Here is a 23,340-nt window from a genome sequence, read left to right as displayed (position 1 = left end):
TCCTTGATCAAAAACTGAACCTGCCCTTTGGAACTGAGGGAAGGTCATGGAGGCTGAAGCATGTTCCCTATAAATAGGAAACAGGGACACAGAAAGGTTTCTGTGCCCAGGAGCCGCATAGGTTTCTGCTCAGTTGGGATCTGTGGCCAGGTCCCAAGAAACTCATACCCCAGAACAGAGCTAGGCAAACTTTTCTTATAAAGCACCACATGGTAAATATTTCAGGCTTGGGAAGGGGTTGGGCTTATGGTTTCTATCACAATTGCTCAATTCTGCTGTTAAAGCATGGAAACAGTCACAGATGTTACATCAAAGAATGGATGTGTGGAGTGTTCTCTGTTACTGAGTCCAAGCTCACTCTGCTCACTGCATATGCACACGCTCAGTTGTGTCTGACTCTTTGCAACCCCATGGACTGTAGCCCACCAGGCTCCTCTGTCTATGGGATTCTCCAGACAAAAATACTGGAGTGGGTTGCCATGCCTTCCTCCAAGGGATCTTCCTCATCCAGGGATCGAACCCATGTCTCTTGTGTCTCCTTCATTGGCAGGCAGGTTCTTTACCATTAGTGCCACTGGAAAGCTCCTGCTAACCAGGCAACAGACCAGCTAACTGAGAAAAGAGGTGTTGAGGCAAGGAGTAAGACTCCATTTGGAAAGCTTGCTGTTAGGAAGATGGCAGACTAATGTCCCAAAATAACCATCTTCTCAGGGTCTGGATGCCAGATCTTTTATAGAATAGAGATGAGGGTGGGGAGGTGAGGAAGTAAAGGGTAAAGTAAAAAGGCCGTTAATCTTGCAATCTTGCAAATATCTCCTGAAATGGCCAGCCCTAGGGAAAGAATGTGTATTCTCTTCCTTCCTATAGCCATCAACAGGTGGACAGGGTCCTGAACAAAGGCAGTTATTTTCATATTCAGGCAGAGGGTCAGGTTTCCCTGAAGCAGGCCATTATGTATAAACATTATCCTTATAGTGAACAAAAGCAACCAGAAGCAAAGGTTAAAATGAAAGAAACAGATCCAACATGGAATCAGTTCTTCCCTACAACATTTCCACACCACCAAGCAGCTCCCTAGTTCTCAGTGGATCAATGAGGTGTTCTACAAACTGAGCTCAATTCTGATACTCTCTGCCTGGAGGTAGTTCAGACCCCACAAGGTTAAGAGTTCAGTCCCATTAGACTCCCCTGCCCCCACTGCAAATGCCAATCTCAAGTCCAGATAGTCACCTGTGCTTCTGTCTATCGGCTCTAAGTCACAGGTTTCTGCAACTTCCTCTTTGGGTTCAATCATTTGTTAGCATAGCTCACAAAGCTCAGGGACCATTTTTCTTATGTTTCCCAGCTTATTATAAAGGACACAGATGCACAACCAGATGAAGAGGTACACTGGGTGAAGTCCAAGGGGTCCTGACCCAGGAGCTTTTGTCACCTTGGAACTGGGGACCCATCGCCCTCCTGCCTGGGTACCAACTTGGAAGCTTATCAAGTCTCATTTTTCAAGAGCTTTTATGGAGCTTAATCTGTAGACCTCTCTTCATTTCCAGAGGTCAGTGGGTGGGGCTGAAAGTTCCAAGCCTCTGGTCACTTGGTCTTTCTGGTGAAAGCCCCAACCTGAGGCTGTCTAGGGACCCCACTGTGAGTCACCTCATTAGCATAAACTCAGGTGTGCTCAGAAGGAGATCCTTGGGACTGTTGGCTTAAAGAGTCACAACCTAGAAGTTGAGAGTTTTGTTTTATTTGGCAGAAATTGTTAGGACTTAAGCCCTGAAGGCAGTATCTCAAGTAACACTGAGCAAATTGCTCTGAGAAGATGAGGGGAGGAGCCAGATTATACAGCAGCTTTGCAATAAGGGGCAGGTAGTCTGAACATCAGACAATTATTGTTAATTAAAGAAAACCAGATATCCCAAATTAAGGAATTTAGTGATTTTCTAGGTAAGGAAAGGTGAGAGAGTCTGGGCTCACTGAAATCATTCCTTTCATATGCATCTCAGCTATCTGAGGTCAGTATTCTGCGTTTTTCACGTCCTGAGTTCCTCAGTGCTCCCTGCAGGGAGTGGCTACAGCCTAGTGGCTGCCAGATCCCGCAAGTATTCTCCTTCCCGGGGGCCCTTAGGGCTAAGGAATTCACACTTGGAGCACTGGAATTGCTGATGACTGTGGCATCCTTGCTTACAGGTATAGCAGGAAGTATTCCAGTATTTCTCAGGACTTCCCTGGGGATTCAGTGGCTAAGATTCCCTGCATCCAATGCAGACGGCCCAAGTTCAACACCTGGTAAGGGAAGATCCCACACGCCGTGCAGCCAAAAAAATAAATGAATAAATACCTTTTTAAAAGGTGAGGGAGGCTCCTGATGAGTAAATAAAGATGCTTCTATCATTCAAGAAATTCCAAGGGTTTTAGGAGCTCTGTGCCAGGAATCAAAGACCAAATATATTTCTTATTATATCACAAGTGTGACTATATTGCAATAAAACTTTATACTATTTGACCTGTGGTTTGTGGTTTGCTAACCCTGCCCCAGACCTTGTCATTATGGATAGCCATAGCCACAATCCCAATTTCAAGCATCCCACTCTCCCTTGCCTCCACCCCCACCCCCACCACTGTTCTCTGTCTTTTTCCCTCCTGGAACCTGCCCTCCATTAATCCCACCACCCCTCATCCCCTCCTGTCTTATTCAGCGTAAGCACTATGGTCAATTATTTAGTCCTTTGTATGCAACCTTGTTACCCAAAAACTGGGTTTGCCTCTTAGCTCTTGACACCCATCCAGCCAAAAGACACAATCAAGCCAAAGATCAGGCGAAGGAAGGATTTATGACAACTTGCAGTAAGGAGAACATCAAGGATCTGTCCCAGAGCAATGTCTCCCTGAATAGCAAAATTGGGGGAGGTTTAAGCTAAAGGTACATGCATATCAGGCAGTAGGCAGAGTCCAAGCTTTAGCTGATTGAAGTCACAAGTGTCAGAAAAGGTCAACAGCATCATCACTCAGGTCCTTGTTGATCTGGTGGTTGCGCGCTTCTGGCTAATCTTTGCCACTGAAACAGAACTGGGGGTCTTTAAAACTGATACATTATCTTTGCTATTGCCGTTTCTCTTGCTGACTGTTTGTTTCTGCATTTCTTTGTTCTTTTAAGATCATCAATTACTGAGACAAGGCAAGAAATACTGGAGTAGGGTGGCATTTCCTACTCCAGGGAATCTTCCTTCCTGGGTACAGAATTCTCAGTTTTGCAAGAAGAAAAGAGTTGGGGAGATGGGTGGTGGTGGTAGTTGCCCAACCAGGTGATGCTTTTGAACTGTGGTGCTGGAGAAGACTCAAGAGTCCCTTGGACTTTGAGGAGATCAAACCAGTCAGTCCTAAAGGTAATTAACCCTGAATGTTCATTGGACTGATACTGACGCTGAAACCCCAATACTTTGGCCACCTAATGCAAAGAGCCACTCATTTGAAAAGACCCTGATGCTGGAAAAGATTGAGGGAAGGAGGAGAGGGGGATGACAGAGGCTGAGATGGTTGGATGGCATTACTGACTCATTGGACGTAAGTTTGAGCAGACTCTGGGAGATAGTGAAGAACAGGAAAGCTTAGCATGCTGTAGTCCTTGGGTCGCAGAGTTGGACATGACTGAGCAGCTGAACAACAATGACATTATTGGCTTAAAACAACATAAATTCATTCTCATAAAGTCTAAAATCAAGGGGTTGCCAGGAAGGCTAGGCTCTAGGGCAGAATCTGTTTCTGGAGGCATGAGAGGAGAATTCATTTCTTTGCCTTCACCTTCTAGAGGCACCTTCATTCCTTGGGTTGTGGCTCCTTCCTCAATTTTCAAAGCCAGCGGTGTAAACCTTCTGTGGTCATATCTCCTGCCTCCCACACGTGATTACTTTGGGCCCACAGGGATAATTCAGCATAATCTCCCCATCTCAAGATCCTGCCAGGTAATTCATAGATTTCAGAGATGCAGATGTCGACGACTTTGTGGGAGCCATTATGCAGTCTCCCAACCACCATCCACACACTTCTTTAGATAGACTGTTTCACACCCTGTCTTCTCAAACCTGTGACCTCACCCCATCATTACCATCAGTTGGTTACCTGGATGCCCATTTCAGTAAGGGGATAAAATAAAGACAAGAGAGCATCCTCAGGCTCTCCCACCACATCGAGCTGCCTACCTGCCCAGGGTCTCAGCCTTCTCCCCTGTGACTGTATAAACTCCCAGGCTGCTGGCTAAGGGCATCCTCCTCTCTGCTCTGGATCTCAACATCTCTCCCAACTCAGGGACATTACTCCAGCACCTCTCCCCTCTCCCTCCTTTAGCATCAGCTTCCTGGGCTCCTGGATCTTTTTTGACTACATACAAACATACCAGTGATCCTCCCACTTAAAAAACAACTTACTCCCCTATACCCATTAGAAAGGCAAATTTTAAAAGAAGGAAAGAAAGAAAGGAAGAACGAAGAAAGAAAAAAGAAAGGGAAGAAGAAAGAAAGAAGGGAAGGAGGAAGAAAGAAGAAAGGAAGGAAGGAAGGAAGCAAGTATAGGGGAGAAATTGGAACCCCTTTGCACTGCTCGTGGGAACTTAAAATGGTACGGTGCTAGGAAATACAGTATGGAAGTTTCTCCAAAAAACCCAACAACATAGAATTGCCACATGATCCAGTAATTCCAATTCTGGTTATATATCCAAAAGAACTGAAAACAGAGACACACATACCCTTATGCCAGCGTTCATTGCAGCATTATTCACAAGAGCCAAAAGGTGGCAGCAGAGCAAGTGTCCACAGGTGGATGAGATATGATGGAGTATTTTTCAGCATTAAAAAGAAGGAACTCTGACACATGCTACAACATGGATGGACCTTGCAGAAATTATGCTAAGTGAACGAAGTCTGTCACAAAAAGACAAATACCGTACATAGGATTCCACTTATATGAGATACCTGTGTGTGTCTAAGTCGCTTCAGTCATGTCAGACTCTTTGTGACCCTATGGACTGTAGCCTGCCAGGCTCCTCTGTTTGTGGGGATTCTCCAGATGAGAATACTGAAGTGGGTTGCCCTTCCCTCCTCTAGGGGATATTCCCCACCCAGGAATCGAACCATGTTTCCTGCGGCTCCTGCTTTCCAGGCAGATTATTTACTGCTGAGCCACCAGGGTGGAGAAGGCAACGGCCCCCCACTCCAGTACTCTTGCCTGGAAAATCCCATGGACTGAGGAGCCCAGTAGGTTGCAGTCCATGGGGTCGCTGAGGGTCAGACATGACTGAGCGACTTCACTTTCACTTTTCACTTTCACGCATTGGAGAAGGAAATGGCAACCCACTCCAGTGTTCTTGCCTGGAGAATCCCAGGGACGGGGGAGCCTGGTGGGCTGCCATCTATAGGGTCGCACAGAGTCGGACACGACTGAAGCGACTTAGCAGTAGCAGCAGAGCCACCAGGGAAGCCCCTGAGGTACCTAGCATAGTCCAATTCACAGGGACTGAAGTGTGATGATGGTTGCCAGGGGCTAGAGGGAGAGGGGTATGGGAAATTGATGTTTCCTGGGTACGTGTGTGCGTGTGTGCTCAGTTGTGTCCGACTTTTTGCAACCCCATGGACTGTAGCCCACCAGGCTCCTCTGTCCATTGAATTTTTCAGGCAAGAAATACTGGAGTGGGTGGCCATTTCCTGCTCCAGGGGCTCTTCCTTCCTGGGTACAGAATTTTCAGTTTTGTAAGATGAATAGAGTTAGGGAGGTGGATGGTGGTGATGGTTGCCCAGCAAGGCGAATGGGCAGGCATACCTTGGAGACAGTGTAGATTTGATTCCAGATCACCATGATAAATGAGTCACATGAATTTCTTGGTTTCCTAGAGTATATAAAAGTTGTATTTGCTCTATACTGTAGTTTATTAAGTGTACAATAGCATTATGCCTAAAAAAACAATGTACACACCTTAATTAAAAAATACTTTATTGCTGGGACTTCCCTTGTGGCCTAGTGGCTAAGGCCCTGCACTCCCAATTTGCTCCCTCAAATACCGGGTTCGATCTCTGTTCGGGAAACTAGATTCCACATGTTGCAACTAAAGATCTTGTGTGCCCAATGAAGATGGAAGATTCCATGTACCACAAATAAGACGCAGCACAGCCAAATAAACAAATATTTTAAAAAATACTCTATTGCTAAAAAATACTCTATTGCTAAAAATTTGAGCCTTTAGTGAGTTCTAATCTTTTTGCTGGTGGAAGGTCTTGCCTTGAGGTTGATGGCTGCTGACTGATCTGGATGGCGGTTGCCTAAGGTTGAGTAAGCAATTTAAAAAAAGGAGGTGACAATGGAGTTTGCTGCATTGATTGACTCTTCCTTTCACGGTCAGTTTCTCTCTAGTATACAAAACTGATAGCATTTTAGCCACAGTAGAAATTCTTTAAAAATTGGAGTCAATCTTATCAGACCCTACAGCTGCTCTATCAACTATGGTTATATAAGATTCTAAGCCCTTTGCTGTCATTTCAGTAATCTTCATATCATCTTCACCAGGAGTAGATTCCATCTCAAAAGACCACTTATTTGGCTCATCCATAAGAAGCAAGTCTTCATCCATTCAGGTTTCACCATGAGATTGCAGAAATTCACTCACATCTTCAGGCTCCGTTTCTAATTCTAGTTCTTCTGTTACTTCCACCACATCTGCAGTTATTCCTCCATAGAAGCCTCAGATCCCTTGAAGTCATCCATGAGCACTGGAATCAGCTTCCTCCAAATTCCTGTTAATGTCGATATCTCTTCTTATGAATCATGAAGGGTCTTAATGGCCTCTAGAATGGTGAATCCTTTCAAGATGGTTTCTTAGCTTATTTTGCCCAGATCCATCAGTGGACTTATCTATGGCAGCTAGAGCTGCACTTATTTCCTAAATAATAAGACTTGATTTTAAGCGTCTGCCTCCAATGCAGGAGACCCAGGTTCGATCCCTGGGTCGGGAAGATCCCCTGGAGAAGGAAATGGCAACCCACTCCAGTATTCTTGCCTGGAGAATCTCATGGACGGAGGAGCCTGGTAGGCTACAGTCCACGGAGTCGCAAAGAGTCAGACACGACTGAGCGACTTCACTTTCACTTTTAAATTTAATCAATCAATTCGAATTAATTAATTTTTATATAATTAATTTAAATAATAAGTTGAAATTACTCCTTGATCAGCAGGCCACAGAACGGGTGTTCTGTTAGCAGTCACGAAGACATTAATCTTCACCAGGGCTCGTGGGTGACCAGGTGCATTGTCAATGAGCAGTAATATCTGAAAGGAATCTTTGTTTCTGAGCAAGAGACCTCAACATTGGGCTTAAAATATTCATAAACAATGTTTAAACAGCTGTGCTGTCTCCAAGCTTTGTTGATCTATTTATAGAACACAGGTAGAGTAGATTTGGCATAATTCTCACTGACTTTAGCCTAAAGTCATCAGTTATGTTAGCTCCTAACAAGACAATCAGCCTCTCCTTTGAAGTTTGAAGCCAGGCACTGACTTTTCCTCTCTAGCTATGAAAGTCCTAGATGGCATCTTCTTTTAGTCCATCCATCCACCCATCCATCCATCCATCCTTCACATGTTCAGTCGTGTCTGACTCTTTTGTGATCCCATGGACTGTAGCCAACTAGGCTCCTCTTTCCATGGAATTTTCCAGGCAAGAGTACTGGAATGGGCTGCATTTCCTCCTCCAGCTGTTTCCTCCTCCAGGAGATCTTCCCGACCCAGGGATTGAACCTGTGTTTCCTGTGTCTCCTGCATTGCAGGCACATTCTTTACCGATTGAGCCATCAGGGAAGCCCCCTCTTTCAATAGAAGGTTTTTGCATCTGTGCTGATAATCTGTTGTCTAGTGTAGCCATCTTCATTTATTATCTTAGTTATATCCTCTGGGTAATTTGCTGCTTCACCTTGAACTTTTATGGTATAGCAATGGCTTCTTTCCTTCAACTTCATGGACCAGGCTCTGCTGTCTTAAACGTTTTTTCTGCAGTTTCCTCGCCTCTCTCAGCCTTCCTAGAATTGATGAGAGCTGGGGCCATGCTCTGGGTTAGGCTTTGGCTTAAGGGAATGTTGTGGCTGGTTTGATCTTCTATCTAGACCACCAAAACTTTCTCCATTTCAGCAATAAAGCTGTTTCACTTTCTCCTCATTCGTGTATTCACGAGAGTAGCACTTTTCATTTCCTTTAAGTATGTTCCTTTGCATTCACAACTTGGCTAACTGTTTGGCACAGGAGGCCTACCTGCCTGTCTCAGCATTTGACATGACTTCTTCACTAAGCTTTATCATTTCTAGGCTCTGTTTTATAACAGAAGTGTGGGGCTTCCCTGATGGCTCATCGACCTGCCAATGCAGGAGATGCTGGAGATGCCAGTTCGATCCCTGTGTCAGAAAGATCCCCTGGAGGAGGAAATGGCAACCTACTCCAATATTCTTGCCTGGAAAATCCCATGGACAGAGGAGCCTGGCGGGCTGTAGTCCATGGGGTTGCAAAAGAGTCAGACACGACTGAGGGACTAAACATGGAGCACCAAGAGACGTGTGACTCTTCCTTTCACTTGAACACTTAGAGGTCACTGTAAGGTTATTAACTGGCATGATTTCAATATTGTGTCTTAAGGAATAGGGAGGCCCAGGGAGAGGGAGAGAGACGGGGGGTATATGTATCTGATCAGTGGAGCAGTCAGAACACACACATTAAGTTTGTCATCTATACAGGCACAGCTTGTGATGCCCCCTAAGAACTACAATAGTAACAGCAAAAATCACTAATCACATTTCACCATTTCAAACATAATAATAATGAAAATGTTTGAAATATTTAAAGAATTTTATTTTATATTTTTAGCTGCGCTGTGCGGCTTGTGGGATCTTAGTTCCCCAACCAGAGTTTGAACCCAGGCCTTTGGCAGTGAAAGCATGGAGTCCGCCAGGGAATTTCTGAAGTATTTCAAGAATTATCCAAATGTGACACAGAGACATAAAGTAAGCAAATGCTGTTGGGAAAATGGTATGGATAGACTTGTTGGACACGCAAGGTTGCCACAAATCTTCAATTTGTAAAAAATTCAGTACCTGTGAAGCGCAATAAAATGAAGTGCAATAAAACGAGGTGTGCCTGTACTTAATGCCACTGAACTGTTCACTTAGAAATGATTAAAATGGCAGATTTTATGTAATGTGTGTTTCATTACAATTACAAACAGCAAAAACCTTCTTGAAAACAATTCTCTCTCCAGTTACTGTTAGATTTCCCAGTTACTTCTTCTTCTTCTTTTTTTAAAAAAAACCTTTTGTTTTGTACTGGAGTATAGCTGATTAACAATGTTGTGAGTTTCAGTTGGACAGCAAAGGACTCAGCCATACACGTACATATATCCATTCTCCCCCAAATTGTCCTCCCATCCAGGCTGCCACATAACATCGAGCAGAGTTCCCTGTGCTATACAATAGGTCCTTGTTGGTTATCCACTTTAAATATTTCAGAGTGTACATGTCCATCCCAAACTCCCTAACTATCCTTTCTCCCCATCCTTTCAGTTGGCGACCGTAAGCTCTCTAAGTCTGTGAGTCTCCTTCTGTTTTGTAAATTCATTTGTATTATTTCTTTTTAGATTCCACATATAAGAGATATCATATGATATTTCTCCTTCTCTGTCTGACTTACTTTACTCAGTATGACAATCTCTAGGTCCATCCACATTGCTACAAGTGGCATTATTTCATTCTTTTTAATGGCTGAGTAATATTCCATTATATACATGTACATCTTCTTTATCCATTCCTCTGTCGATGGATATTTACGTTGCTTCCATGTCTTCGCTATCATAAACAGTTCCCAGTTACTCTTAACAGCAAGACATTGTTTATTGACAATATCGAAAATGTCTACTGACATTCACTGTCTCCAATTTATCTTCTCCCATTTTCTCTTGAGCTTATTCCATTGAAGCTGTGTCCATCTCATCACTAGAACTCTTACTGGCCAGGTCATTGCTGACATTAACCCTGATGCTCAATTCACAGAGACTCTCAGGTCTCCTCTCACTTCCTCTGTGGGCAGCGTTTGATCCAAGTGACCAGTTCCTTCCATGAAACATGCTCCTTGCCTGCTTCCAGGAGCACACACTCCCTTGGATTTCCTGTCATCAGGGGCTCCTTCAGCTTCCTGCGCTGCTCCCTCCTCATCTCAACTCTTTGTATCTCCTCCATCTCCCACTCCTTCCCCTGCAAGCCCCACACATCTTCACGGCTTTAAGTACCACACATGCATCCTGCAGCTCCCAGAGTTTGAATGGATAGGTGTTTCCTGGGCTCCTACTTCATGGCAGGCTGAAGATGCTCTAGGTGCTGGGATATAGCAACTACTAAAGCAAAAGGTTGGGAAGAGAGACAATAAGAAAACACACACACAACACTCCTACAAAGATTAGGAGTGTTAGAGTATTAGATGTTTCTTAAGAGCATCTAATCTACTTTTTCTTTGCACCAGTCAGCATTCCAGGGTAGAACTCATTTCCATTCATGTTTTTTGAGTACTGCTCTTAAGTACAGTACACCTAGCTCATTAACTGTGGCTGGGCCATAATTAATGGGTAGTAGTGTTTTCTAAAACTGGATTCATGCACACATCCAAGCCACATTAAAATTTCAACTGAGAGAGGACTTCCTTGTGGTCTAGTGGTTGAGACTCAGTGTTTTCAGTGTGGGTGGTTTGGGTTCAACCCCTGGTTGGGGAACTAAGATCCCACGTGCTATGTGGTACAGCCAAAATAATATAAAATTAAATAGCCTATTCCCAAACTTTCTTTAAAAATTTCAACTTAAAATCTCTACAAATCTCTTTCCTTTCTATCTGAAAAAAAAAATGAAGCTGGTCACAGAGAATAGACAGATGGGGGGTTTCCACTGTCCTGCTAAGGTGGGCAATGGGCAAAGGGACTCATGAAAACTCATAGGCAGTTCAGAGACAGGGCCAGACCTGTCTTTTGGAAAGATGTCTGCAGGTGTTGGGGGTGGGGGTGAGTGGAAAGTGGGGCTGTCAGGACTGGGATGCTAATCCTGTCCGTGGCTCTCATGCCCTTTGGTTACTGGGAGGTGGGCTGATCCCTCCTAAAGCCCCCTGGTTCTGGCTACGTTGGGAAGATGACTAGGGAAGGGAAGATTGGAAGCAAAGACACCAGGGATATGCTTGTTGTGTAACAGGGAAGAACAAATCTGATTCCTTAATTGTATCTGTTTCTTTAACTTCGTATTTTATTGCTTTTGCTATAAGTTGAGAATGTTGCCTACTGAAATATACATGATAGCCCATCTCAGGGCTCTCATCTTTCATGGCATAACTCTTTTCCATTCATATAGAGATTAAAAAGTTGCAGAACATAAAATAACGTTTGTCTTGTTGGAGGTTTATAGGAACATTGTGACAGGACCTACATGGACAGCTGCAAGAACAAAGGATTCCCGCACCAAGAGGTTTGCAACAACCAACCATACTCCCTCCCCTTTTAGTATAAAGGAGGCCTGAGCCTTAACTTGGGGAAGATGGTTCTGGGACACTAGTCCACCATCTTCTCGGTCTGCTGGCTTTCTGAATAATGTCGCTATTTCTTGCCCCAACAACTCGTCTCAATTTATTGGCTTGTTGTGCAATGACCACTATGAGCTTAGTCTGGGTAACTGTTGTTCTCCACCCTCTCCTCCAGTCCTCTTTCCACCTAGCTCTGTATCCTCTTCAGACTGAATCGCCAGACCCCTGCCTTCCAGCTTCCAGCAGGGTTTGCCCTTGGGAAGGCAGCAGCAGGAGCAGAGTGGGAGGAGAGAGCCCTGGCCGGCTGTATTTCCTCCTCCACACAACTTTTCAGTGGCTTCTAACCCGTATCCACTCTCTCAGCTTGCTTTATGCCACTCCCTCTCTGTCCCCAAAGCTCCTCCCCGTGTACTTAGCCCGCTCCCTGGATTTTCTTACTGCTGCCCTCTGCTCTGCCAACTTCCCTTCCCTTAGTTTGCCCATGCCCTGTTTGCTTCCAAGGGGCACCACAGCCCTGACAGCTCTCACTGTACTTTTCCCAGGCCTCTGCTGCAGAGGAGCCTCCTAAGTTCCCATCCCCGGTTCAGTTTCACTCTCTACACAATGGGGGTAATAACAGGTGATGTGATGTGAGAGGCATAAAGGAAAACTCTTCCCACATGTTGCCTCTACTCTTAATACTCCTGATACAGTCACCAAATGTGGGTTTTTTTCCCCCTCCTCCACACCAAAAAATTCAGCGATACCAGCTGGGTGTGCTACAGTTTAACTCAATTCCGACATTGTCTACATGGAAGTTGTACTAGAGCTCACAGGGTAAGGGCTCCCTCCTACAAGACTGCCTTAATTTCACACACCAGTCACAGGTTCAGGTGTTACCTGTGCTTTAAAAAAATTTTTTTTTAAATTATTTACTTATTTTTATTTTTGGCTCCGCTGTCTTCGTTGCTGCGTGTGGGCTTTTCTCTAATTGTGGTGCGTGGGCTTCTTGTTTCACTGGCTTCTCTTGTTGCAGAGCATGAATTCTAGGTACACAGGCTTCAGGAGTTGTGACACACGGGCTTAGTTGCCTCAAGGCATGTGGAAATCTTCCTGGACCAAGGACTGAACTGGGGTCCCCTGCACTGACAGGCAAATTCTTAACTGCTGGACCACTAGGAAGTTCCCCTGGAAGCTTTCTTTTTTTTTTTTTTTTTTTTTAAATCTTTTGGCCGTGGCACGTGGGATCTTAGTTCCCCAACCAGGGATCAAACCTGCGTCCCCTGCATTGGAAGTGCAGAGTCTTAACCACTGGACCACCAGGGAAGCCCCCCCTGGAAGCTTTCTGAACCTCATCCTTTTGAGGTTTTATGGAGACTTCCTTAACAGGCATGCTTGATTGAATCATTGGTCACTGGTGATTGATTCAACCTCTAGCCCTTCTTCCCAACCCAGAGGTAAATGGTTGGAATTGAAAGTTCCAACCCTCTAATCACATGGTTCATTCCCCTGGTAACCAGCCCCCATTCTTGCAGGTCTTTCCAAAAGCTACCTACTGACAGAAACTTAGGTGTGACTGAAAGCGATTTGATATGAATAATAAGACACAGATTTTGCCTTTATGGCTCTGGAGCTTTTTCAGAAATGAGAACACAAGAACAGTTATTTGAACAAAAGATGCTCCATCGCTCTTATCATTTGGGAAATTTCAAAGATTTTTGGAGTTATAAGCCCAGGATGGAGGAATGGCGATCAAATGTATATTTCTTATTATAAATCACAACATCACAGTGGGGAAATTTGAAGCAACTGAAGGCAGCCACCAGCCTGATGAGTTAACTGATCAAAATGGGCCATGTGTAGCCCCTCCTGCCTCTTTATTTTCTTTAACCCAGATGGAATAAGTGGTTTCACTAAAGTAGGGCCAGCGTGGGTGGGAGGAAGAAACTTTTGGATTCCTCTCCATCTAGTTAGCATTCAGTCATCGCTGTTAGGGAGCACCTTGATGGACTAGCACAGAAGTCAAGAAGTCCAGAGTTGTGGGTGCTAGAAGTCCACCTTTCCAGGTGTAAATCTTGGTTCCGCCACTTCCTGTTTGTGTAACCTCAAGCAAATTAATAACCTTCTCTGTGCCTCACTCTCCTTACCTCTAAAATGGGGTTAAAATATCTCCGTCAGAATAAGGGATTACATGAACTACTATCTATAAAATACATGGGGACTATGTCTGGCACATAGTAAGTGCTCAATAAATATTAGCTGGTGTGTGTGTGTGTGTGTGTGTGTGTGTGTGTGTGTGTGCTGGGGATGCAACAAAATGCAAGGCAAGGAAGGTTTCTGCTGGAGCTGCCATGCTAGGTGGGGCTATGTGTAGAAATATGTGTGAGTGCTATGCCACTGGTGAGTTTAAGAAGAAAAATAAAACAACATGGGAAACAGACAGAAGGGGGTGCTGCTGGTTTGCAAGGCGAGTTCAGGAAGGCTTCTCTGAGGAGCTGGTATTTGAGCTGAGGCTTTGGTGAAGGGAGGGACAGCGGCTGCTCCGAGTTCACATAGCAGGTTATAGGTGAAGCTAGGGTACAATCCCTAGAGAAGGCAATGGCAACCCACTCCAGTACTCTTGCCTGGAAAATCCCATGGACGGAGGAGCCTGGTAGGCTGCAGTCCATGCTGTCATGAAGAGTCAGACACAACTGAGCGACTTCACTTTCACTTTTTACCCTCATGCATTGGAGAAGGAAATGGCAACCTACTCCAGTGTTCTTGCCTGGAGAATCCCAGGGATGGCGGAGCCTGGTGGGCTGCCGTCTATGGGTTGCAGTGTCGGACACCACTGAAGCGACTTAGCAGCAGCAGCAGCAGCAGGGTGCAATCCCAGGACTCAATATTGTGATGGTTTTTGTTATACATCAACATAAATCAGCCATAAGTATACATATGTCCCCTCCCTCTTGAACCCCCTCCCACCTCCCTCCCTGCCCTACCCCTCTAGGTTGTCACGGAGGCTTTGTGTTCCCTGCATCAAACAGCGAACTCCCACTGGCTATCTATTTTACATATAGACTCTTAACCTTTAGGTTTGCCCCAAGCAGCCTCCTGGCTTTCCAGATGCTACACGGCTTTCTGGTTTCTGGATATGGAGCTCCAGGTGGGGCAGAGAAGTCCCTGGAGAGAGAGGAAATTCTAAAGAGCGGGTTATCAGGAGCCCCCTACAGGAAACAAACTGTCCACCCAACTCAACTCCTCAGATGAGTATCAAGCCCAGCAGGCTCAGTGCCTCCTCTGCATGGTACAGATAATGGGTACCTTGCCTATCTCCCAGGGCAATTATGGAGATAAAATAACTGAAGCTCAGTTTTCCAACTCTCAGGCCAGGCCACACTCAGACTCTTGCCATCATTCAGGAAACAAACCCCAACATCTTCCCCTGGCTCCTGAAGCCACCCTCACTTAGGAGTGAGTCAGCCCACAAGTACCTCCTGTCTTGTCCCTGGGGCCCCAAAACTGTCCCACCCTCCTTGTCTGCACCTGATCTGGTCTAAATGATCTGGAGGCCAGGTGGGGAGGGACCTTTATTGGGACGTATTGTGCAGGGCCTCTCAAATCTGCCTGCCCCAGAAAACTTGCCCCCTTGGACCAGTATGCACCCCAGGGTCTAGCCTGGATGGTGATTAGAAGGGATCCCTCATCTCCTGCAGTCCTTCACCTGTCACGTGTCTGAAACTTGCAGCTTTGGGGGCCACGGCATGGGTGGGGGACCATGGGAGGTCCTTCCCTGTGGCCAACACAACCCTTTCCCCTCTGCCAGGCCAACCTTTGACCAACCTCTCTGTTCCCTGGTTCCCCCATAACAAGCAGTGGGTGGGTGAGGGTGAGCTGCAGTCATCATGCAGAAGGTTTCAGGCTGGCAGCAGAGTCCTGCATTGTCCTGTGGTCTCTCTGTGTGATCGTAAGTTCCTTCCCCTTCCTAATCCTCAGTTTCCTCTTCTGTACAATGTGGGCTTTGGACTAGCTCTACATTTCCAAACTCATCACTTGGGGAGCTGGGTTCCCCTCCAGACTCCCTGAATTTGTATCCCTGGGGGCCAGTTCCTTCCACTAAGACCTCCAGCTAAAACTGTACACCCCTCGATTCCACTTTGCTTCCCTGCATTCTTTCTTTACTACCTATCACCATCCCACTCCCTGCATGCTTTATGCTGATTTTGCTTTTCGTCTGTGTCTCTTCACCCTGCTGGTATGTAATCTCCAGGAGGGCAGGGATATTTATCTACTTATTTGGTTGTGCTGGGTCTGTTACTGCACTAGGGCTTTCTCTAGTTGTGGTGAGTGGGGGACTACTCTCCATTGCGGTGCGAGGGCTTCTCAATGTGGTAGCTTTTCTTGTTGTGGAGTATGGGTTCTAGGGCTCCTGGGCTTCAGTAGTTGTGGCACATGGGCTGAGTTGCCCAAGGTACGTGGAATCTTCCCTGACCAGGGATCGAACCTCACGTCCTCTGCATTGGCAGGCAGATCGTTAACCACTGGGCCACCAGGGGAGTCCCCACACGCACTTTGATTTTCTCTTGTGTAAACACCCAGGAATGGGATGGCTGTGCGATGGATGACTCTCAGGGACACTGGCTGAAGAACGGTGTCCTGGCACAAACTCCTCAGGTACAGCCAGGTGTCTCTGGGCTGGAATATCTGGATCCTGAGATAAGGCCTGAGGGGTGCCTTCCTTTATGGCTTCTGTGGAGTCTGGGGTTTTACACCCAAACCTCAGCCTCTGAGGACACCCAGGGTTGAGATTCTGATGGGTTGACCCCACCTCACAGGAACCCAGGCTTTCCTTAGGAGTGAGTCAGTCCACAAGCACCTTCATTAGCTTAGCGTCCTAAAGGTTGATAATTATTATGGTGAACAGATACCTGCAAACTTGCAGATGCCTGCGTCCTGCATCTTCTGACTTTTTATGAGCCTGAGGTGTTCTTCCTGTCCTTCTGGTGATAATCCAAGATGAGTTGTTCATTTGTTCATTCATTCACAGCACCTTCATTGAATCCTTCCTGTGTTAGGCCAAATCTAGGTACTGAATAAACATTTGTGAAAAAGACACAATTTCTGCTGTCAGGGAACATTTAGGGCGAGGGAAGAAAAGACGTAGGTCAGTCAGTTCAGTGGCTCAACTCTTTGCGACCCCATGGACTGCAGCATACCTGTCCATCACCAACTTCCAGAGCTTGCTCAAACTCATGTTCATGGAGTCAGTGATGCCACCCAACCATTTCATCCTCTGTCACCCCCTTGTCCTCCCACCTTCAATCTTTCCTAGTATCAGGATCTTTGGCTAGAGTATTGAAGATTCAGTTTCAGCATCAGTCCTTCCAATGATATTCAGGACTGATTTCCTTTAAGTATAAACAAGTAAATAAACTAATCTCATTTCAGGCAGCATTACATTTTGTGAAGATAATATAACAGGATAATGAATGAGGGGAACTTAAGATAGGGCAGAAGGGAAATCCTCTGAGATGAAATGTTTGAAGCAGAGAGTGGGCTATATGACTATTCAGAGTTGCCCTGTACCATATACATCTCTTGAGCACTTGAAAAGCAGCACTTATATTGTGATGTGCCATAGTGTAAAATACACACAAGATTTAAAAAACTAATGTCTTTTTTTTTTTGACAGTGTTTCTTTTTTTAAAAAAATATTTATTTTGTTTTACCAGGTCTTAGTTGCAGCATGTGGGATTTTTAGTTGTGGCATGTGAACTTAGGGTGGCATGTGAGATCTAGTTCCCTGACAAGAAATCAAACCCAGGGGCCTTGCACTGGGAGTGCAGCCTTAGCCACTGGACCACCAGGGAAGTCCCCCAAATATCTTAATAATACTTTTCCTGTTAGTTATAGGTTGATCAGTCCTGAATATTCATTGGAAGGACTGATGTTGAGGCTGAAACTCCAATACTTTGGCCACCTGATGCGAAGAACTGACTCATTTTGAAAAGACCCTGATACTGGGAAAGATTGAAGGCAGGAGGAGAAGGAAACGATAGAGGATGAGGTGGTTGGATGGTATCAGCGGCTCAAAGGACATGAGTTTGAGTAAACTCTGGGAACTGGTGATGAACAGGGAGGCCTGGAGTGTTGTAGTCCATGGGGTCACAAAGAGTCAGACACGACTAAGCGAATGAACTGAACCGAACAGGTTGAGATGATAATATTTAGAACATGTTGGATTAAATAAAATATATTATTTCACCTTTTAGTTTTCCCTTTAAAAAAATGTACCAACTAAGTAAATTTAGTATGCAGCTTAGCGCTGAAGAATTGATGCTTTCGAATTGTGGTGCTAGAGAAGACTCCTGAGAGTCCCTTGGACTGCAAGGAGATCAAATGAGTCAATCCTAAAGGAAATCAACCCTGAATACTCACTGGAAGGACTGATGCTGAAGCTGAAGCTCCAATACTTTGGAGCTGATGTGAAGAGCCGACTCATTAGCAAAGACCTGGATACCCGGAAAGATTGAAGGCCAAAGGAGAAGAGGGGTGGCAGAGGATGAGATGGTTGGATGGCATCACTGACTCAATGGACATGAGTTTGAGCAAGCTCTGGGAGATAGTGGAGGACAGAGGCGCCTGGCATTCTGCAGTCCATGGGGCTGCAAAGAATTGGACACTACTTCACGACTGAACAACAACAACAACTGCATTATACTCCCACTGGACAGCAATGGTTTCTGTAAAAGCATCCTAAGCAGAGATGCAAAATCAAAGGTCCTAAGGTAGGAACTGGAGGATGCTGGAGCAGAGCGGGCCCAGGAAAGAGTAGCAAAAATCGGAGTGGAACAAATTCAGTAGGATCTTGGTTTCAGCTCTCTGAGGAATGGGTTTTAATTTAAGTGTAGTGGGGAAGCAGTTTTAAGCAGGCAAGTGGCAAAGTTTGCGTTATGTTTTAACAGACCCCTGGACTGCTAAGTGCCTAACCGACTGTAGGCCAGTCTGTCCTAAATATTATCACCTCAACCTGTAGCCTTCCCCCGGACTCGGTTTACCCACATGCTATAACATGAGGCTGTTAAGGCCTTTCTCCCCATTCTGCTCCAGCCCCTGCAAACTCTGAAGTGGGCGGCCGGCGGCGCCTCCTCGATGACTCGGCGCTCGGCTGGTCAGGCGCCGGCGAGTCGCTCGCTCGATTGGTCGGGTCGGGGCAGGCCTGAGTGCGGCCGGCCAGCGCCATTGAGGAGCCGCGGAGAGGAAGCGCCGCGCAGTGCCGGGCTGGGGCGGGCGGTCCGGACACCGACAGGTACGGGCCGAGGCGGGGCGGCGCCGGGCGGCGAGCTGGGCCGGGGGACTCAGGGCGGGTGTGGACCCGTTGTCGGCTGCTCGGGATCTGCTTCAGACCTAGAGGCCCGGGCCCGCCCGCGGGGAGCGCGGCGCGGGGAGTCTGGGGACCCCACCGTCAGGCCCTCCGAGCTGCTCGGTGAAGTCCTGGGGCGTCCGAGCCCCCGACATCCCCGAGCGCCCGGCCCTCACCGAGACCCCCGCGTCCGAGCCTGTGCGGGCACTCTAGCCAGACGCTTGGCAGTCCTGAGCCTCTCGGGACTCCGGCGTCCGTGTCCTATGGAGTGTGAGCCCCCGCCAGACCCCGCATCCTCTCCAGGGTCGGGGCAGCTTGGTTCCCGGGGATGAAGAGGGTGTCATCCTGCGTCTCCCCGCCGGAGCCTTGGTCTCCACACGAGAGCCCAGTGTATGAGCCTCGCTACCTGTTCCCAAGAAGGATCTCCAGTCAGGGTTCTAGAGGGTCTTAACCACCCCCTTCTCCAGCCTTTGGGGTCACGGTCTGGACTGCGGACATCAGGCCTCAAACCTCTTTGCCCCTTGCCCTCCGGGGTCATGCCCTGGCTGAGCCCCTCCTTCCTGGTGCTTGGGGACTCCTGGACCTGTTCCCTCCTGGCTCTATCTGGTAGGTGGGGTCTCCGTCCCCCAGAATTGGGCGTAGGGTTTTGAGCAGAGGGGAGGCGCACGGTCTGGGGGGAGCCTCGCCTCCTGGGCTGTTTCCTTCCTGCGGGGCCCCGGGCCTGGCTCCCGCCCCTCTCCGGCCGCTGATCTCCGAGCTCCTTGTGCCGGCAGCGCTCCGCCCCGCCGCCTCCGCTCCTGTCGCCAGCCCTTCCTACTTAGGACTCCAGCCGCCCCTCGAGGGAGGGGCCTGGCTCAAGGTCATGGCCAGCTGTCTGCCCGCCGGTGGGCTGAGCACTGATCTCCAGTGTCACCTGCCCCACCAATTAGGGGAGGCCAGGTGGGGGTTAGTGCCAGGCAGCTGCGGACAAGTCCTGATGGACAGGAGTGTGAGCATTTTGGGATTCTGGCCAGCCTGGGGGCCCTTCCTGACACCGGATTCCTTAAGGGAATCCTTGAAGTGGCCTCAAGCCTGGTTTAGATGCTTAGCAGAGTTAATGGATGCCGTCTGGCTTGGGCTTTAACCTATTGCCCAGGCATTTTATAGTGCCTCTGACCCCGTCTTCTTTTAATCTGGTCTTTGCCTTCCTCCACCTTCAGGGGAAGTAGATCTTGTGTACAAACTGATAGTTGTTTCCCTTTATTCCTACTCAGAGAGCACTTGTAGTTGGCACTTAAGAGTTTGTTAGCATTTAGGGCCAGAATCAATGGCAGTTACTTCAAAAATAAAGAGTGCTCCGACTTTGGCTCTTTAAGTGTGTTTGGAGTTTGCATAGTAAGAATAGATTAGTCAGATTCATGTTTCGTTTTCAAAGATTTACTTGTTTAAAGTTATAATCAAGTGTTTCCTTTATTCTTATTTTAAGAAACTTGTTCTTGTAATCTCTTCTTTAAATAAATGTACCTGATAATTTTTAGCAGGTTCGTAATTTTACATAAAATGTGCTTTACAAAAGATCTTTGGAAATAAATTAGTGTTCCCAGGTGGCTCAGTAGTAAAGAATCTCCCTGCCAGTGAAGGAGACTAAAGAGACTCGGCTTTGATCCCTGTATCAGGAAGATCCCTGAAGTAGGAAATGGCAGCCCACTCCAGTATTCTTGCCTGGGAAATCTCATGGACAGAGGGGCCTGGTGGGGCTGTAGTCCATGGGGTCACAAAAGAGTCAGACGTGACTTGGCAACTAAACAACAACAAAGCACTTATTTTCTTATATGTTTTTACTGTCATTGTTGACAAATAAGAGTTAATTTAATCTGGAAATGCGGAACACTGTTGACGAATAAAAAACAATTTTTCCTGCAGGTTAACTCTTAAAGAGCTTTGTGTTTGGGGGGTTTTGGTGGGTGGAGGCCTCTCAGTTGGCCTAAGAATGTCTTCTGGCACTAAGATGAATCACTGGAGGTGGGGCAAAGTGCTTGGAAAGGATTCAGAAAGGGCCAGTTCCAAGTGGGATGCCTGCCACAGCAAACCTGGAGCGTCAGGCTTGGTGGGTTTGTGTCCCACATGCTTGGCTCAGAGCAAGATGTAGAGCCCACATCTAACTAACTGGGATCTACTAGCTGAGAAATCTTGATACCGATTAAACTTTTGTGTCTCAAGTTCCCTATGTTAATTGTATGGAATACTAAAAATAATTTATTTTTTGTAATGCTAATGGACACCAGTTATTATGGTGGACAGTAATAAATCAATACCGGATGTGAATACTATACCTGGAACCAGAAGATTTCTGGTGTTTGTAGTTACTGAGTAAGGTATTGTATCAGCATCAGCTGGTGTCCAAATACCAGTAATGCAGTTCTGGGACATTTAAGAACAGTGATAAACCACTGCTGTCTCCCTTCCATTTATATCATTTTATAAATGATCCTGATAAACAAATTTGCAAAACTGATTTCAGGAAGCTTTAAGAGGATCATTGCAGAATATGAAGTTAATGATACAATCTCTTAGGCCATTTTTCTTTTTTTTTTTTTTGACTGTGTTGGGTCTTCGTTGGACTTCTCAGGTGACACTAGTGGTCAAGAACCCACCTGCCAATGCAGGAGAGATAAGAGACTTGGGTTCGATCCCTGGGTGAGGAAGATCCCCTGGAGGAGGAAATGACAATCCAGTCCGGTATTCTTGTCTGGAGAATCCCATGGACAGAGGAGCCTGGCAGGCTACAGTCCATGGGGTTGCAAAGAGTTGGACAGGACTGAAGCAACTTAACACACGCGGGCCTTCATTGCTTTTCTTGGGCTTTCTCTAGTTGCGGGGAGTTGGGGGCTACGCTTCATTGCAGTGTGAGGGCTCCTCCCTGCGGTGGCTTCAGTTGTTGAGGAGCACATATTCTAGGGTACGGCAGTTCAGTAGTTGTAGTGCACGGGCTTAGTTGCCCTGAGGCATGTGGGATCTTCCTGGACCAAGGTTTGAACCTGTGTCTTCTGCATTGGCAGGCAGACTCCCATCCAATGCGCCACCTGGGAAGTCCCTCTTGAGCCATTTTTGACAGGGTTTCTCATCCTTGGTACTGTTGGTATATTGGGCTGGATAATTCTTTGCTGTGAAGGGCTGTCTTGTGCATTGTAGGGAGTTCAGCAACCAGTGGCAAAATTCCAGCCACATCCCCCTCGCCCCCCACCCCAGCCCCCAGTCATAATATTCAAAAATATCTCTAGATGTTGCCAGGTCACATATGGATAGAACCTCTGATCAGGATAGCCTAATGCCCAGGTCAGTCAACAAAAGCAATCAGTTTAATGATCAGTTACATCAAAAAGATGCACAACTTTGAATTGTAGGTAATTTTTGGTTAATTTATAAGTGACCATTCTTTGCAGCTGCATCAGTATATAATGTATTGGTTTGGCCCTCCATTTACTAGTGGTGGCATCTTAACAGTGTTTCCCATCCATCATTCTTTTTTTTTTTATATACATGTATTGAAGTTAGTCTCAGGTGTGCAGCAAAGTGATTCAGTTCTAAATATATATATTTCAGGTTTATTTTCCATTATAGGTTATTTACAATATTGAATATTGTTCCCTATGTTACACAGTAGATCGTTGTTGCTTAAATCTATTTTGGGCTTCCCTGGTGGCTCAGAGGTTAAAGCGTCTACCTCCAATGCGGGAGACCTGGGTTCGATCCCTGGGTTGGGAAGATCCCCTGGAGAAGGAAATGGCAACCCACTCCAGTATTCTTGCCTGGAGAATCCCCTGGACAGAGGAGCCTGGTAGGCTACAGTCCACGGGGTCGCAAAGAGTCGGACACGACTGAGCGACTTCACCTCACCTCACCTAAATCTATTTTATGTATAGTAGTGTGTGTCTGCTAATCCCATACTCCGAATTTATCCCTCCCTTCTTCCCCCTTTAGTAACTGTAAGTTTATTTTCTATGTGTGAGAGTCTGTTTCTGTTGTATATATAGATTGATTTGCATTATTTTTTTAGATTTCACATATAAATGATATCATATAGTATTTGTCTTTCTCTGTCTGACTTCACTTAGTTTGATATTCTCTAGGTCCGTGCATGTTGCTGCAAATAGCAGTATTTTCCTTCTTTTTAAAAAATACTTATTCATTTGGCTTCATCATGTTTCATGGCACGTGGCGTCTCCATTATGTTGTTGGGGATCTCTTGTTGAGACGTGGACGTTCCAGTTGTGGTGTATGGGCTCAGTAGTTGTGGCTTGGGGACTCCAGAGCACGTGGGCTTCAGCAGTTGTAGCATGTGGGCTTAGTTGCTCCGAGGAATGTGGGGTCTTAGTTCCCCGACCAGGAATTGAACCTGTGTCCCCTGCATTGTTTAACCTCTAGACCACCAGAGAAGTCCCTTTCCTTCTTTTCTTGATGGCTGAGTAGTA

At 46.4% G+C, this 23,340-nt stretch overlaps 1 protein-coding gene across 4 annotated transcripts in view; it reads left to right on the top strand.

The window, feature by feature from the left end:
- The window catches only part of VPS13D (vacuolar protein sorting 13 homolog D), a 266,859-nt gene continuing 262,190 nt past the window's right edge, over positions 18,672 to 23,340 (top strand). For 3 of the 4 annotated variants that reach the window (XM_018060321.1, XM_018060319.1, XM_018060320.1), the window contains exon 1: positions 18,674 to 18,835. The gene's annotated coding sequence lies outside the window, so the exon portion shown is untranslated. Of the gene's footprint in view, positions 18,836 to 23,340 lie in introns of all 4 variants that reach the window. The other variant, XM_018060322.1, reaches the window with a different exon arrangement.

The sequence above is a fragment of the Capra hircus genome, chromosome 16, assembly GCF_001704415.2.
Source record: "Capra hircus breed San Clemente chromosome 16, ASM170441v1, whole genome shotgun sequence".
Classification (NCBI taxonomy): domain Eukaryota; kingdom Metazoa; phylum Chordata; class Mammalia; order Artiodactyla; family Bovidae; genus Capra; species Capra hircus.
The sequence above is the reverse complement of the archived record's forward strand: the minus strand, read 5'-3'. Positions and strand labels throughout refer to the sequence as shown.